The 18645-nt window shown below is 42.5% G+C and overlaps 1 protein-coding gene and 1 non-coding gene across 4 annotated transcripts in view; both read left to right on the forward strand.

The window, feature by feature from the left end:
* The first annotated feature begins 5585 nt into the window (after positions 1 to 5585).
* Positions 5586 to 5689, forward strand: LOC137210790 (U6 spliceosomal RNA). Its single transcript, XR_010936725.1, has one exon. It is a non-coding gene; the product is annotated as a U6 spliceosomal RNA (small nuclear RNA).
* A 9537-nt stretch (positions 5690 to 15226) lies between these two features.
* NCOA2 (nuclear receptor coactivator 2) overlaps positions 15227 to 18645 on the forward strand; it is a 272056-nt gene continuing 268637 nt past the window's right edge. Inside the window, exon 1 of one of the 3 annotated variants that reach the window (XM_067712088.1) lies at positions 15227 to 15859. The gene's annotated coding sequence lies outside the window, so the exon portion shown is untranslated. The remainder of the gene's footprint in view (positions 15860 to 18645) is intronic. The other 2 variants (XM_067712087.1, XM_067712086.1) reach the window with 2 other exon arrangements.

The following is an 18645-nucleotide window of genomic DNA, read 5'->3' on the forward strand; positions in this document are numbered from 1 at the left end:
GCGTTTCATTGGAACACAGCCACATCCATTGTTGTGCAAGGTGGGTGACTACTCTTCCACTACAAAGGCAGGGTTGAGTAGTTGGGACTGCCATATATGATCTCATATGTATGGGATCGTATGTTCCACAAAGTCTAGAATAGTCACTATCTGGCCTTTTACAGAAAAAGTTTACTGACCCTTGCTCTAAGCATTAAAATAATCCTTCATTTATTTATCCCTTGAAAAACAAACTGTCTACTGTATGTCAAAGAACTCTCATCAAACAATGAAATGTTAGTTGCAGGAGAAACCATGACACTGGCAAGAAAAGAGATTGGCAAATGGGCAAGCTGAAGGATGTGACAAGGCAGATGGACCTGGAGGGTACTGTGCTCAGTGAAATAAGTCAGGCGGAGAATGACAAATGCTCTATGCTATCACTTATATGTGGAATCTAAAAAATAAAACAAACGAATGTATATGATAAAACAGAAATAGACTCACAGATGTAGAGAACAAACTAGTGGTTACAAGGAGGGGAGAGGAAGGGGGAGGGGCGGGATGGGGGAGGGGATTAAGAGGCACAAACTCCTATGTATAAAATAAATAAGCAATAAGGACATATTGTGCAACACAAGGAATATAGCCGTTATTTTATAATAACTTTAAATGGAATATAACCTATGAACGTATTAAATCACTATGTTGTGCACCTGAAACAAATATAACATTGAACATCAACTATACTTCAATTAAAAAAAATAAAAAGCAAGCTGAGGGAAGGGCAGGGGTGGCCATGCGCTCCCTCTCTTGCTGCAGTGGGGTCAAAGTATGCTGAACAGGATGGCCTGGGACAGATCTGGGGGAGATCAGATGCCATTTAAACCCAGGTACTGCACATTGTTAGTCAGCCACCCAGTTCCTCTGAGTCTCAGCTTATTATTACGTGAAGTGGGATAGTCATTACCTCACTGAGTGGATGACCTGTAATAACCTTTATAAAGGACTCCGAATTCAGTAAATGTTAGTTTCTTCCCCCCCTCTTGGCAGTGAGGTCTCAAGAAAGAATGAATTACAACTTACGTCACCAAGAGACCACTTAACACATGGCAGCAATACGAGAAAAATTTTTTTTCATTTTACAATCTCTGCACTTCAGAGGATTCAATTAGAAACTGAAGAAATCTCAGCCTTTGCACGGATCCAAGCAGACGGGATTAAGGCAGTGTGTTGGCAAAAACACACTGTGCTGTAATATGAACATCCCAAATTAGGAGATGGCTAATACATTATAGTACGGCCATAGGATGGAATATTGGAAAGCTATAAGAAGGAAAGTAACAACATTTTAAATGACATATATAAAATGTGAACCATATAATACTTAGTGAAAAAAAGCAGAATATAAAATTTTATATGCAATATAAGCTAAACTGTATTTAAAAGAAAAAAAAGAAGAGTAAGGAGTAAAAAGTACATGAACTTTTTGAAAAAAACTGTTTTACTGAGATATAATTCACATCCCAGTATGTGAACTTTTAAGGCAAAACAGGAGACTTCGAAAAGATTTGGACTTACACTGGGTGCTTCAGGCTAATCTTTTAGAGAAACCTTGCAAGAAGCACTGATTTAGTTCAAGCTTTCAACTCCCTCATTTTGCAGGTAAGGAAATTGAGCCCCAGAGAAGTGAACATACCTGCCTAAGGAAACACAGCATATTAGTAGCAAAGTGGGAACTAGAACCTCAGGCTTCAAGTTCAATACACCTAAACATGCCAGTTGTCTAACATCTTCACTCTTCTTGTTCAATCCATATTCACATATAGTTGGGAGTTCCCTGGCAGTCCAGTGGTTAGGACTTGGTGCTTTCACTGCCGTGGGCCCAGGTTCAGTCCCTGGTCAGGGAACTAAGATCCTGCAAGCCGCTGTGGCCAAAATAAATAAATAGATAAATAAATAAAATAAAACATATTCACATATAGTTTATATGTTGTTGCAATTATAGTATAGACACAAATTGGGGGATGACTAATTCTTTAAAACAGTTTTTCTTCTCTCAGGTTCTGTTATGTCAACATTTATTCTTCTTTATGCTTTTCTCTTCGTCTGTATACCCAATCTGCTTGCGGTATTTGCGAGCCTGGGCAGTATTTTTGTAAAAAGCCCAAGAAACTCAAAGGGCCCTTTTATTAGCAATTGTTGGAATCTCTTGACCTCATTTTTAAATTTAAATTTTAAATTCTTTCCTCTTCAAAGTTTGCCTCTTTAGAAACGACACATAAACTTTTCTCTTAATTTTTCAAAACAATAGATAGTTTTAAAAATACTTCTCTCTCCGGCCACCCCCAGCCTCTTGAAGGAAGAGCTGGGCTCATCTCAAACTCCCTGCCTCCCCAAACCCCGCCTCCAACAAAGAACTCTGCCACAACTCACTAGGACCTTATTTTTCTGCTTTCCTTGCACCTTAGAACCTGCCACCAGTTACTTCTATCTTAGCCTAGCCGTTCTCAACCTTGCCTGCACTTGAGAATCACCTGGGGGCTCCTAATTTATTTTTACTGGGATGGGTATGTGATTTTCTTCTTCAGCCAGGGTTGACAACTTCTGCCTTGGATGAATAGGTTAAAACGAGTGTGTTTTTCTAAGGATATTTTTGTTGTAAAATAAGTCCAGTTGGGAAATGAAAAGATTTGACCTTCGCGAAAGAAATTTTATTTGGTGTCATTTGGTGCTGGCAGGGGAAGTATTGTTTTGGAAAAGACCACTGAAATTAAACAGCTAACAGTTCTCATTCATTTGTTTATTCATTTGTTCTTCATTCATTAAAAACCTACAGTGTGCCAGACACTAGAGATTTACATACTCTCCTTGTTTTCAAGGGGCTTACAATCTAGTAGTAGGAAGAAAAGTACTCCAGTAAATATGAAGTGCCATCTGTGCTGTGAGAGAGACGTGCACAGGCTTCCTCTGAACAAGGAATATGTTGAAATCGAATCTCACGCATGTTAATAGAATGTATTTTATTGCATTATATCTAAACCAAGTTAAAAAATATAATAATTCTTGTTTAATTAGAAGTATAAGTGAAATGTAGATGAACACCACAGTTGTATCAATAGCAAGTGGAAAGTGGTTTGAAATTGAGGTCAGATTTGAGGGTACCTTGAAATGACAAAGACTGGTTAAACATTGGTGTAAAAGAGAAAAACTCAACTTGATAGATTTTGCTTAAATCATTCAGAATTGGAGGAAAAGATAGTTACAGAGTTAGATTAAAAGTAAATAAGCAATAAAAATATACGAGAAAGGGCCAATGGGACAGACAAAGAGTAGAATAGAAACAATTTGTAGGGAAGGGAAAAGAGCAGGAAAAATAAAGCAAAAGAATGTCTCATGAAGACGGCATAAGCATTCCAAAATAGAGTTCAAGTGTATTTAAGAATATCACAAGTTAATGGTATATTAAAGGGAAGAAAAAATACCCCAACAAATTTAAAGAAAACAGAGTAGTATGTATAATAGCACAGTACTGGAAAATACATGCTATTACAAAAAAATTGTTTACTATTTGTTTAAAATATGCTATATAAAATATATCATTTTGGTTCATTTAAAAAACATTATTTTAGGAGGGAGCAGACTGAAAATAAAACTTCTTAAAGAATTGCAAAAATGTCCCTACTTAAAATTTAGCATATGAAAAACCTAGTAAAAATCAAGGGAAAGCCAACAGTGAAATCAAGCCAAATGCACTGGGAGAATTTGCTCAGTAAAAAATCTGGGTATCTTTTTCTTTATAAAATCCTACAGAATTCCACCATGCTATAAAGAAATCTTGAAATTATTCCTGTGGGGATCCAAAACTTCTCAGCTTGGCACTGACAACCCATTATATACACTGATGGAAAGCATACTGCATATAGCACTCAATTTAGTACTACAGATGTACCTCATTGCTGATAGTATGTTTATAATCAGTAGTCATTTATGAGTAAGACGTTTTTTCATTTTAGGTTATTAAAACTACTACATTGTTAAGAGTCATAGATTTTTGGTCACAAAAGAAAGTTGAGTGAGACTGTCGTAACTGCTGTTTCAGTGCTATGCATATTCTTTTACAAAATATTGCAAAGAGATAGTGTTCCTTAGCAAAGTAGTCCATGATGGTAGTTTTTTTTGTTTTGTTTTGGTGAATTTTTTTTCTTAACATCTTTATTGGAGTATAATTGCTTTACAATGTTGTGTTAGTTTCTGCTGTATAACAAAGGGAATTAGCTATACGTATACATATATCCCCATATCCCCTCCCTCTTGCGTCTCCCTCCCTCCCTCCCTGTCCCACCCTTCTAGGTGGTCACAAAGCACGGATGATGGTAGTTTTGACAGAAGTTCTGCATGCAGGGAAAGCACATCCCTATCCAGAGTGTCAATTCCATTAAAAACAAAACGCTGCCCTCCCATGATGGAAGTAATCCAATGTAATCAGCCTGCCACCAGAGAGCTGACTGATCCCCTGGGAATGGTGCCATTTGGGGGACTCAGTGTTAGTCTCTGCTGCTGGCTGATTGGACACTCAGTGGTGGCCACAACCAGGTCAGCCTTGGTGAATGGAAGTCTATGTTGCCACCATGACTACATTGTTCATGAGACCATTGGTTGATGACAAGAGTCTCTGGGGAAAGAGGTGGACTGGTAGCCACAGAACAGGCTGTCCTATCCACCATCATGGTATTACACAGCATTGCTTCTGATCAAGGAACTCACTTCATGGCAAATGAATTGGGGCAGTGGTCCACCCTCTTAGATTTTTGTGTTCTCCAACCATCCCAAAGCAGTTAGTTTGATAGAATAGTAGAAAGTTATTTTATGTGTCAAGTGGTCTAGGCTATTATGCCCAACTGTCTGGCCAAACACCAGTCTAGATGTTGCTGTGAAAGTATTGTTTTAGATGTGATTACCATTTAAATCAGTAGCCTTTTGAAGACAAAGTTATAGAAACAGCTAGGTGGCAATACCTTGCTGTGCTGTGGCAGAGTTTTCCAGGAGGTGGTGTATGCTCTAAATTGGCATCCAGTATGTGGTGCTGTTTCTCTCATAGCCAGGACTCAAGGGTCCAGGTCCAAGAATCGAGGAGTAGAAATGGGAGGGGCACCACTCACTACTACCTCCAGTGATCCACTGGCAAAAATTTTGCTTCCTGTCCCTGTGACCTTATGTTCTGCTGGTCTAGAGGTCTTAGTTTCAAAGGGAGGTGTGCATCCACCAGGAACACAGCAGTGATTCCATGAACTGGAAGTTAAGACTGCCACCTGGCCACATTGGGCTTCCCATGCCTCTGAGTTAACAGGCAAAGAAGGAGATTACTGTACTGGCTGGGGTGATTGATTCTGATTACCAAGAGGAAATTAGATTGCTACAAACAATGGCGGTAAGGAAGGGTACGGCTAGAATTCACGAGATCCCTTAGGGCTTGTCTTAGTGACATGCCCTGGATTAAAGTCAATGGAAAACTACAACAATCTAATTCAGGCAGGTCTATTAATGGCCCAGATGCTTCATGAATGAAGGTTGGGGTCACTCTACTGGGTAAAGAACTGCAACCAGTACTCGCTTCAGCAGCACATATACTAAAATTGGAATAGTACAGAGATTAGCATGGCCCCTGCACAAGGATGATGCTCAAATTCTTGAAGCGTCCCCTATTTTTAGAAAAAACTAGTGGTTACCAGTGGGGAGAGGCAAGATGGGGGAAGAGGATGAAGACGTACAGACTACTATGTATAAAATAAATAAGCTACAAGGATATATTGTACAGCACAGGGAATATAGCCAATATTTTATGATAACTAGAGATGGAGTATAACCTTTGAAAATTGTGTATCACTGTGTGGTATACCTGAAACATATAATATTGTATATCAACTATACCTCAATTAAAAAAAAAGAAAGAAAAAAAGAACCACAACCAGCCAAGTTGCTTGGCTGGATGTAGTTATCAATACCAGCTATGACCATGTGACCAGTTACAGAAATGAGGACTGTAATTGTTATGTGTTTCTGCTTTTTTTATTATGAATATGCTTGTATGTATATGTGTATAAGTATGCATGTATGTCTGTCTGTATGTGTGTATCTATCTGTCTACCTTTGTTTTCTTCCCTCCCTTATCCCCTTATCATATAACATAAATATATTAACTGTATATCATAGTATTTAAGTATTGTTAACTTTACATCATAAAGTTACAGGATATCAAGAAGAGTGAATATCACCCAAGGATTTTGGATCTTCTTCTTAGGGAAAGGGTTAGTGTGCTTTCAGCTGTACACAGGATAATTGTATCATATTAGGCAGAAGTATGATTGTTATAGTCTTTATTTGGAAATTATGGTTTATGGAGATGTGTATGAATATCAAGTTGATAAGCAGGGAACTATGATGCTTAATTTTATGTGTCAAGTTGTCTAGGCTATTATGCCTAACTGTCTGGCCAAACACCAGTCTAGATGTTGCTGTGAAAGTATTTTTTTAGATGTGATTAACATTTAAATCAGTAGACTTTGAGTAAAGCAGATTACTGTCCATAATGTAGGTGGTCCACATCTAATCAGTTGAAGGCATTAAGAGAAAAGACTGAGCTTCCCACGAAGGAAGGAGCTGTCTCCAGGCTGCCTTCAGACCCAAGTCTGAGACGTCAACTCCTGCTGGAGTTTCCAGCCTGCTGGCCTGCCCTGCAAATTTTGGATTTGCCAGCACCCATAATTGCATGAGCCAGTTCCTTGAAATCTCTCTCTCTCTGTCTCAATATTTCCTGTTGGGGGATTGCAATCATATGTGATATCATAAAGAAGAAGTATATTACAAATATCTATGAAGATGGGATTTAAAATGCAACCCCATTATTCTAGACTAAACCCTCTGTTCCATTTGGTAAAATTGGGTTCATTGTTAACATGCCACCATAAACTGAGACTGAGTCTCAGTTTTTACTTGTAGATAAAATATACTTTGGTCTCAGAGTTATAATTTGCAGAAAGGTATAGAGGTAGTGGTGGGGTGGCACTTGTCTTCTAACCAGTGCTCTGCAAAATGCAGGCCATGTGGATGGTAGAGGTACTAGCCTTCTGGTTGTGATCACCCAACACTCCTACCCAGTATTGCTTTGTTATAATAAGGAAATATTTTAACCTTGACTGCTGGAACAGATTCCTGTCTAATTTACATTCTGCATTCTGCAACCCCTCCATTCACTGATTCCACTTAGTTTTTATAAAACAAATATTTATCATATTCGAATGATTTTCTTAGCCACCTTCAATAATTCATTCAACAGGTATTTATTAAGTGCCAGTATGAGGCACATCACTTGTAAATTCCATTAAGATAAGGCTGTTCCCTGTCTTGTTCAGTACTTGGTCTCCAGTACTGAGAATAATGCTTTGCACAGAATAGGAACTCAGTAACTTTGTGTTGAATTAATAAATGGAAAGAAGCATATCCAGTACCCCCGGTAATAATTTGTACATTATCTCCAGCATTTTGTGTCCAAGGGTTGCTAGCACACACTTCTTAGTTGTGAACATAAGTCCTTTAATAACTATTAGCTATGGCAAAATGGCTTTTTTTTTTTAAAATGATGTTTTTGTGAAAGGCTTTGAAGTCTTAGATGAAAAGTACAGGCAGTCCTCATGGATTTATTTCAAAAGTTTAGTTGTTCACTGATTGGTTGTGAGGCAGAACATATTTTTCTATGGAAACAAGGTTTTGCAAGGGGTTTAGATTCTCAGAGCTGCCCTGATAAAACCTGTGAAATCCAGAATAGCACCATAGTAGTAACAGAACATAACCATCATGTGTGTGTTTCTGTGGAAAACTAGAACTTAATCTGCTGCATTTGGAAAAGGACTCTGTTAAGCGTGTCTAGATTCAAATGGTGAACCTTGGGGTTATGTGGTTACAGTGCAGAAGAGTCTTCAAACTCAACTGTGTTTGGTGTTTTATCTTAGGGATGGCAGCAGGGGTTCAAACAAACAGCAAAACTCTTGAGAGGCAGAGGGCTCCGATACGAGGAAATGGTGATGTTGTAAATGAAACCACTAGTACGCAGGGGAAAGAAAAAGCTGTCTATGCAGCTCATAGTAGAGAGAGGGAGGAAGAAACATGAGTTGGAAAACCTCTAGGCAGAGGCAAAAAGAGAAGAGAGTTCCAGTCAAGTAAAAACTGTGCCAGTCTTAGGTGGTTCGTTGGCCATGTATAAATCAGGGATTGAGTGTATTAGAAAGTATCCAATATTAGTAGTTTATTTTAAAACTTAGTCTAAAAGAAATACAGGATCTAAGTACTAGCTTTTCTTATTTTGTAACAAAAGAGTGTGCTTAAGTAAAATTTATATCATAGAAGGAGTTTTTTTGTTTTTATTAAATACTGAATATACACAAAATAATATTTCTAACATGTATGATAGATATAAAGAACAATAAATATCCACATGCCTGCCACTCAGTGTAAGAACTAGGACATTAATCATCTAAAAGGGTTAAGAGGATGGGGCAAGAGAACAACTGCAATCTTTCAGGTAGTTGTGTGTCTGAAACATAATCATCTTGGGGAAAACCTAAAAACAAAATAAAACAAGCCAGGAGCCTAGGCATTTCATCAAGGATGTCAAAAACTGACATTCATAAATAATAGACTAATTAAAATATAACACTGACCCTGTAAATGTTTTGAATAAAAACAGAGTTTTATATTTTAAAGCCCAAGAAATATTGTTAGAATGAGGGCTCTGTGGTGAGTAGGACTATTTGTCAAGTGGTCCACATTTATAGAAGCCTATTTCAAAAGAAGCAAGAAGATGGTTCTCCTAAGGAAGAAGAGCTGTTATTCAGATGCACTCTTTTTCACGAAGATATTTTTTCTGTCCTAGCTAAAATTGAACACAGTCATTCCCCTTCATACCCAGGATTTTATAAAAATCTTGCATTTTAACCAAAGGCATCTTTTTTCCTCTGAGTGAGCTTTAGCTCCGTGATACAGTATTTCCAAACTGCATGGGATCTTAAAAAGTCCTCAAGTAGGAAACTGAGTCCTTGATAACACGTCCAGAACATTTTCATGAGAACATTCTGGAGATGGATAGTGGTTGCACAGCAATGTGCATGTACTTAATGCCACCGAATTGTACACTTAAAAATGGTTAAAATGGGTTTCCCTGGTGGCACAGTGGTTGAAAGTCCGCCTGCCGATGCAGGGGACACGGGTTCGTGCCCTGGTCCGGGAAGATCAGCGGAGCGGCTGGGCCCGTGAGCCATGGCCGCTGGGCCTGCGCGTCCGGAGCCTGTGCTCCACAACGGGAGAGGCCACAACAGTGAGAGGCCCGCGTACAGCAAAAAAAAAAAGTTAAAATGGCAACTTTTAGGTTATATATATTTCGCCACAATACAAAGATGCCACCAACCAAACCAACTAACCAAGTGCTTAAGTCACGCTGTTCATGGGCTTAGATTCTGATCTAGAACCTACTTCTTATTCTAAGACTCCTCTCAGCTTACCTGCATGAACCTTTATGTTAAGTGAGATGAGATCAACAGCTAACCAACTCTTATTAGAGTACATTTAATTTTTATTAGTTTCTATTTTTAATAGACATCTTTATTTTCGAGTTAGTCAAGGTAAACATAAGAGAAAGGAGAATTGTAGAAAAATGTCAATACTTTTTTTTTTATAAACACATTAATTAAAAGAAATTATTTATTTATTTGGCTGTGTCGGGTTTTAGTTGCAGCGCGCGAGCCATTCGTTGTGGCATGCGGGCTTCTCTCTAGTTGTGGCCCTTGGGCTCCAGAGCACGCAGGCTCAGTGGTGGCAGCAAGTGGGCTTAGTTGCCCCGCAGCATATGCGACCTTAGTTCCCTGACCAGGGATCAAACCCGCGTCCCCTGCATTGGAAGGCGGATTCTTAACTGCTGGACCACCAAGTCCCCTGTCAACACTTTTTAAATTGATTATATTTGTATATATATGTGTATATATGCATGTTGTTTTACTATTATTTATACTTTTACTAAAACTAAATAAACTTTATTGGCGCCTGTACCTACTTATGCTAAGTAAAGTAACATTTTAGGAAGTTGAAGTGCTAAAATCTGTGTGGGATATTAAGAAATCTAAAATATGATCCCTGTCTTTAAGGCACTAGCAGTTGAGTTAGGGAAACATCAGTAAATGCATACAACAATAACACCTTTTTAATTGAAGTCTAATATATATAGGTAGGTACACAGGTCATGTTTATACCTTGAATGAGCTGTGCACACAATGTTTCATGAAATGAACACGTCCAAGTAACCTCCACTCAGATTAGGAATAGGATATTCTCAACATCTCCAAATCTCCCTCATGTGCTCTCCCAGGCACCACCTACTCCAAAAAAGGTAACGACCGTCCAGGTATCTATCACTATAGATTAGTCTTATCCATCTTCCATCTTATGTAATGACATTATACAGTAGTATTCTTTTACATCCAGCTTCTTTTACTCAAGATTATTTTTATATGATTTATCCACTTTATTGCATGGAGCTATAGTGTGTTCATTTAAATTTCAATATAGTATTCCATTGAGCAAAAACACTGTAATTTATTCGTTCTTCAGTCAATGAATTCTATTGGGTATATACTTAGGAGTGGAATTATTGGGTCATAAAGCAGAAATGCTCAGCTTTAATGGATTTTGCCAAAAAGCTTTTCAATTTACATTTCAAGTTTTCATTTTCTGTTTCTAATATATAAAAATACAACTGTATTTTGTATATTAACCTTCCATTCCAGAGATCTTCTAAAATTTAATTCTAATCATTTGTTGCTTCTTTTGGATTTTCTACATAAACGTTCATGCCATCTGCAAATAATGACAGTTTTATTTCTTCCTTAGTGATAGTTATATCATTTTTTTCTTCATTGCATTGACTAGAATCTACTGTACAATATTGAATGCAGATGGTAACAGTGGACATTCTATTTCCAATTCTCTTTCCCAATCTCTAGGAGCAGGTGTAAATGTTTCACCATTGAGTATGACATTTGTTATAGGCTTTTTGTGCGTACAGTTCATTTTATTGAGGAACTTCTCTTTTTTTTTTTATAAACTTTGTTTTTAAAATTTATTTATTATTTTATTTTTTTTGGCTGCATTGGGTCTTCGTTGCTGCGCGCAGGCTTTCTCTAGTTGCGGCGAGTGGGGGCTACTCTTCGTTGCAGTGTGTGGGCTTCTCATTGCCATGGCTTCTCTTGTTGTGGAGCACGGGCTCTAGGCGCGCAGGCTCAGTAGTTGTGGCACACGGGCTCAGTAGTTGTGGCTTGCGGGCTCTAGAGCGCAGGCTCAGTAGTTGTGGTGCGCGGGCTTAGTTGCTCCACGGCATGTGGTATCTTGCCCGACCAGGACTCGAACCTGTGTCCCCTGCATTGGCAGGCAGATTCTTAACCACTGTGCCACGAGGGAAGCCCAGGAACTTCTCTTTTATTCCATTAAAAAAAAAAGGCCAATAGTAATTTGGTTAAATATATTCCTAAGTATTTGATGTTTTTATTTTAAAAAATGTCATTTTCCAGTTGTTTCTTCCTAGTATATAGAAATACAATTTCTGACTGTTGACCTTGTATCTTACATTCATTTTAATAGTTTATAGGCTCTTTTGAATTTTTTATGTATACACTCACATCATCAATGAATAAAGATGGTTTTACTTCTTTCCTTTTCATTTTCTTACCTTGTTGCACAGGATAGAATTTGCAGAGAGGCTAAATAACTTGCTGAAGTTCACACAGTTAGTAAGAGCCAAGATTGAAACTCATGTCAGTCTGTTTCCAGGACACCCTGGAATGAGTGAGGGTGTATTAAGTATTTTGTTGCTGCTACTGCTAGAAAAAGCAGTTAGGGTCCTACTGAAGATGGTCTTGAATATAAGGTAAAGGATTTGAATTGCATTCTGTAGGCAATTAGGATTATTAAGAGTTTTCAAGTGGGAAAGAAATACAAGTGGGAATATTAATCTTGTGACAGTGTGTAGTGTGGTTTGAATGGAACCCCTCATTCATTGATTTATTCATTTCACAATCATTTATTGAGCTTGCATTGTGTTCTAGGAGTTGTTATAGGTCCTAAGGAAATAAGGATGAAGACAATGTGTTGCTTAGAGTAGTAGAGATTTTCAGTGATGAAGAAAAGAATTTTAGCACAATCTGTTAGCCATGCTGCAAAGGCAGCTCTATGATCTTGCATAAATTAACTTCTCTGAACCTCATTTTTTTCATATGTAAAATGAGAATAATAATACATATAATGCCTACTTTGATTAGAAATAAAAATATATGTAGTACGCTTGACCTGTATCAGACACATTTATGGTAGCTATAATATTTAAGGGATTTGGAGAGAGCAGACAATAAGAATGAAACATTTGGTCAAACAGTTGTTTTTTTCAATAATCAAATTGTCAAACAAATGTCTTAACTGATTCCCCCCATCCAGTGATTACATTTTTAATAGAATGAACGATAATTTTTTTTGTTTTTATAACTTGAACACCGAAATAGAGATAACTGTGCTATGCGTGGATCTAATCAACATAATATTCCATTAGTATAAAGAACTTAAGAGTTAACAAAGCACATTTATTTATACCATTTTGTTTGAGTCTTGCAACAATTATACAGATGAGCAAACTGAGATATTTAGTCACATATTAAGTAGCAAAGCGCAGTTCATATGTTTGCCTATCTTTTCTAGCTCTTCTTACCACACTGTGTTACCTCTCATTATATCATGAAGCATGCTAGTAGTAATAATAAAAAAAATCTTGAATCTTCCATTTTTATATAGTTTATATATGAAGAAAGTAACTTGAAGTTGAATGAGGAAGAGAAGGCAGACAAAATAGAATTTCTTGTCCTATAGTATTCACATTGTCCTGATTTTCTTAGGTGTGTTATTAACTATATAAATTATTTTCTTTACTACTTTAAGTTGCATTTGTGATTTGGCTGACATTTCTTTTTGGTTTTTGTCTACTTGCCTCATCCATCCATGGTGTGTTGTTTCTGCTTCTACTAAATTTCAATAATTTCCTTCCCCTTTACGATTTGCACCCACATTTTTTCCTTATTGGGTTGTTCTCTGTTGGTAATATATCCAGTTCCTATATCTTTGCTTTTGTTTATTTTTTCTTCGACTGAATAATTAAGCCAACTTATTTACTTTTCTTCCTTTTCATGTTACATTGTCACATGATAATTCACCAGTACTTACGGCTGGTTTTCCTAAACAATTATTCTGAGGTCTTACAGAAATCTAAATTCCTTCAAAATACTGAAAACATTTTTTATAAATACGTTTTAAGAGCAAGGTATTGGAGGGTGAGTTGGGGAAACGGACATGAAGACCGATTGGATACTGTTGTTTACATTTTACAGATTCACATAAACAGCAAACATTATATGAGATCTTGTTAGGAGCTATAGCATGTAAAAACAAGAACAAGACATGGTTCCGGGCCCTGAATAGCTTACGATCTAGTGAAAGAGAAAGACAATATATAAACAACTCCAGTGCAAGACAGAATATTGTTATAACTACAACATGAAGTGTTGAGGGAGACCAGAGGCTGTAGAAGAGAGCAGAAGTTATAGGATTCCTCAAGGCCTGAGGCAACCGATTAGCAGCTGGAGGCAACTCATTATGCTAAGCTGTCAGATTTTTTTGTTTGTTTTATTTTTATAGACACAGTCATGTATCTTGAGTAAGTTTTATTGAGTAACATGGAAATGCAATGGGAGTCATTAATTTGCACAGATATCATGGGTGGTTTTTGAAGGTGTGAAATCTGCTGTTGCAGAGTATTGATGAACTCTGGACTTCTGCCAAAAGAGGAGTAGAAAGCCAGAAGGAGAGTCTTTTCTTTATCACAACTCAGAGTTGGGGGTGATGACAGGAAAGGAAATTGGAGTCCAGCAATGTGACAGACCTCAGGCGACTACTACCTCATTGTAGGAATACTATGGATGAGGATTTGGGGAAGAAAACAGGTCATTAAAAAACCCTCCATTTCCCATTTCTTCCCCAGTTTTTTGGAGAGCTTCGGGTTTTCAGGAAACCTTATTCTGTTATGCCATGTAATTAAAATAATCTACAAAAATTTATTAAATTAATACATGGTGAATGCAAACATTTTAAACACTATAGTGTACAAAATAAAAGTGGAAGTACTACTCCATTACACACCCACTCATACTCCCCAGTGCTAACAATTTGTTATAGCCTTCCAGACATTTTCTATCCATAGTCACGCATACACACGTTTTTTTTTTCTTTCCCGAAAGAAAATTGGTGTTACTCCCACAAACTTGATGTTGAAGACACCATTAAAAGTGTGGGCTCTGGAGTCTGCCAGAACTGGGCTCAAATCTTCTCCAGCTTCCCAGCTGTATGACCCTAGGCAAATTACTTTACTTCTTTAAGCTTCATTTTTTTGTGAAGGCTAAAAATGGTAATTACTTTGTAAGGCTTAATAATCAAAATGTATAAATCACTTAGCACAGTGCCAGACACATAGTAAGTGTTCAGTAAACACTTTTATTGTCTATGGCAAGTGACCTTTCTCATTTTAAGACCAAAAATAGGGAAATTTGTTGGACAAATGTTGCTGATTTCTTCGGACGAAATGTATCTGGGTTGTGAAGAACTTGCTTTTCCAAAGCATAAAACTGATCCAAGTAACCTTTATGAGGCTTCTCTTCTAATTTTCAGTGCAACTCTCCTGCATCCCCCAACATCACTTTCTGTCTAGAAAGTGGACTTTCCACTAAAAAACTTTTGTGACTCATGTCGTGACAAGAATGCTCAACCAGGTCAGGCTTTATTACACTGTGTGTCCTTTTGCTTTATCATGCAATTGCTGGGTGGCACCCTTTTAAGCTCGCCTCGCACGGTCGCGCCACTCCATCCCCTCTTCAGATGCGGCTGCAACTGGAGAAGCCTATCGTCTTAGGGGCCGAGGTTGAATTGATGGACGACGGGCGCCTCCAGGGCGCAGCAGCAGACGCGGGCGTGCGAGGTGCGCCCTAGGGGTGCAGGCTGCTGGCCGAGGGGCCCGGGCGGAGTGCGGGCAGGAGGTTCCTCCCGGGGCGAACCTGGCACTGGGCTCTCTCCGATCTTCGTGCGGGGGCATCTGCCCCGCCGTCTGCAGCCCCAAGATCCCACTGCCTCCACTCTGCAGCCCCGGCCTGTCCCATCCACTCGTTCTTTTTGGCACTGCCCTTTGCCCTCCCATGGAGTCATCTGTTTACTCTCCCTTCACTTCCAGTCACCCATAGGTCACCCTCCCTCTACCACAGTCACCCATTTTGTCCCCTCTCCTTTCTCTCCTCACTCTTCACCTCTCCCCAGGTCGCCTTCTTAGAGGACTCCGCCGACGGAGATGCTGCGGACCCCGCGGCCAGGGTCTGCTCCCCGGAGAACCCTCCGTCCACCTTTGCCCCCTCCCCGGGGGCGCGGGACGCAAGTTTCCGCTCCGTCCTTTCCCCAGTGACAGGACTTGGCTGTGGCCACGGCCAGGGAGGAGGGGGGAGGGACTGCCTGGCTCCCGAGCCCCCTCCCCTAATCGCGAGCTCTGCGCGGTCTGTGTCTCTCTCGGCAAGTGCGGAGACGCGGAGGAGGAGGAGGAGGAGGAGGAGGGAGTTGGGGGAGGATCTCCATTGAAATAAACAACCAGGCAGCAGTTATTAACACGGGAACATGGCGGCCGCAGCCTCAGCCACAGCTTCGGCGGCGAAGGTCAGCGCCGACGGCAGCCGGCACCTGACGGCGTGACCGACCCGAGCCGGTAACCGCGCCTTCCCTGGGGGCCGCGAGGGCGGGCGGGAGGCGGGCGGCGGGCGGGGGGCGCCGCGTCCCCACCCCCGGCCGCGTCTGCCCTTCCTGCGCCGAGCCGGGCAGAGCCGCGCGCCGCCGAGAGGGCTGTTTTGTGTGCGGCGACCGCTGCCCCGGTGCGCGGAAAACGCGAGTTGCATCCCGGAGGCGCCGCGAGGCTGGGGAGTTGGGGCTTGGGGGGTGGGGAGGGCGGGAAGCGGCAGGGAGACGCGGAGTCCCTGGGAGAGAAAGGAGGCGCTCCAGCGCTTTGCCAGAGCTCGGGAGACGAGTCCCGGAGCGCGAGGCGGGCGGAGGCTGCAGCCCGCGGCGCCGGCGAGAGGTGAGAGCCGAGGCGCGGCGGGGAGGCCGGGGGCGCGGGCGCGGCCCCCGCCCGAGGAGCGAGACGCCCGCCGCCCTGCCCGGTGCGGGTCGGCGAGGAGCGCGTCTCCTGCGCCCTCGGGGGACGCGAGGCAGGGACGGAAAGGTGAAGCCGAAGGTGCATTCTTTCATGGAAACGCGGAGCGACTGCTGCGCAGGATGGGAGCCGGGCGAGGGGAGGCAGGACTTGGGAAGTGCTCGGGGGTGTGTGAAGGTGAAGCGCCGTGTCAGGGGCGGCCAGCTGGGTGAGACGCCGGGAGGAGGGGATCCGCGGCCCGGCAGCCGGGCCGGGCCCGTGTCAGCGCCGGGGGTTGGGGGCGAGGGGCGCCGGGCGCCGCGGGCGGACGGGAAGGAGCTGGGGCGGGCGGGGCGGGCGACGCGCTCGGGCCGAGCAGGCCGGGCCGCGGTGGGGGCGGGGAGCCGGGGGCCGGACCGCGGCGGCGCCGAGCCCGGCTCGCCCCTGACTTAACTTTCTGGGTGCGGGCGTGTGTGCAGGAGGCGCGCAGGGGCCGGGGCTGGGGGCGGGAGGCGGTCCGGGAGGTTCCGGGTTGGCTCGCCAGCGCCCCCTTTTCTCTCCCCCATCTCCCCGCCCCTGAAGGGACAGGCCCTCAGGGCCCCCAGGCGGGAAGCGGGAGGGGCCCTCCCGGCCGGCTCGCGACGTTCACGCCCCGGGCCCGGGGACACTTCTTTCTCGGGCCTCCGGGGGCTGCTGGGGGAGGGGGTCAGGGTCTTCGCTGCGCGCAGGAGCTCCCCGCCCCCCGCCCCTCCGGGGAGTCCCGGAGGCGCCTCTTCCGAGATCGGGGGTGGGTCGGTCCCTGGTTAACTGGTCCCTCCCTCTTCCCCCTCCTCCTAGTGGTTTCCGGGGCCTGCGGGACCGAGGGGCGGGAATCGGGGATCCGAGCGCCCTGCACCGGCCCGGAGGTGGACCGGGCCTAGCGCCGTCCGGGTCTGTCACTGGTAGGGGAAACTTTCCTAAACCGGGGACCGAGCCTGAACGCCCTCCTCCGCCACCTCGTCCTCTAATCCCACTCCCACTCCACCTCCTCCAACGCCTTCCCCTCCCACCGACCCGAATCTCGCTGCGTGTGAGTGATGGGACAGTGAGCCAATCGAAGGCAGGGAACTGACCTGCCGGGTGTCGATAAGCCAATCGCGGGGGCTGGAGGAAGGGAGGGGGCGGGGCTTCTTCCGGACCAGTTAGAGAGGAGTTGCGCGCGGGGCGGGGGAGTCATGGAGACGCCAAGAGCTCTCCACTCTTGCACATCCCTGGTCACCCGCTCCTAGATCTGTGGGGTAGCGTCACTTACGGGGGCTCTGACCGGGGGAGGCAACGTAGTTTGCACGAGATATTGTGTATCTCTGGTACCACCAGAGACGTTGTCTTAGACACGACGAAGTCTAAAAGGCACTTAAGATGTGGCAGTAACTGTCCGAGGCCCGTTTCTAAAATGGCATATATTGTAGTGATCGCGTTCTGGACCTCAGCGCTCGGTTTACGTGCTGAGGATCATAGGAGTTATCTGTTTATCTCTATCTCAGTTTCACTCAGCTACTCCAGCGTGGGGACAATGAAATTTGAAAGGGTTCTCTGAAAACGAAGGCATCGGGAAAAACTCACGTCAGTTGATTATTGGGAGTGTAAAGCATCATTGTTTGTAATGGCTTTACTGGTTCCCTGATTAACTAGAGCGCCAGTTTCCAAAGTACACTTGGAAGTTCGGTGTTTGGGATGACATTTAAAAAAAAAGTTGTGGTTTATGGTATGCATTTTATGTTTTCTGTTTTTTTGCTCTTTCTTAAGTAAACAAAATGAAGTTAGGAACCAAAGCATCACTGTTTGAAACCTAAAGCGTTGGTATTTAAGGAACAAGCTGGTCAAAGAATATTTGTCTACAGAAAGAGAGTAAAATGTAGTTTGTCAGATTACTCCCACACAAAAGATTCTTCAAAATAAATTATTTTAGTTTGCTTAAACACAACTGAATGGTACAGTGTGTGGGTACTTTTTTGGTTTTTGCAAGGTTAGGAGACATCTTTGGTTATTTTACACTGTTTGTTGGCTACAGTCTAGTGACTTCCTCAACTCTTGACTTTTCAGAATAGGGAGGATAGGTCTTCGGTTCTCTGTAAAGATCACAGGTTGCTCTGCAGGAATAGCAGTGTTTTAAAAAGACAGCAGCTGCTGCTGCGATGCTGTGTGTGTGTGTGTGTGTGTGCGCGCGTGTGCGTGTGTGCGTGTGCTTGTGCGTGCTCCTGTTCTTTGTTGGGGAGGTTAGTGCACATTGACAGCAGCAAGGCTCCTTTTTCCAACTGGAATTTGTAGAATCTTTGGGAGTTCAAAGAATGAATAATATTAGCGTGAGAATACATCTGTTCATTTTG

The sequence above is a fragment of the Pseudorca crassidens genome, chromosome 17, assembly GCF_039906515.1.
Source record: "Pseudorca crassidens isolate mPseCra1 chromosome 17, mPseCra1.hap1, whole genome shotgun sequence".
Classification (NCBI taxonomy): Eukaryota; Metazoa; Chordata; class Mammalia; order Artiodactyla; family Delphinidae; genus Pseudorca; species Pseudorca crassidens.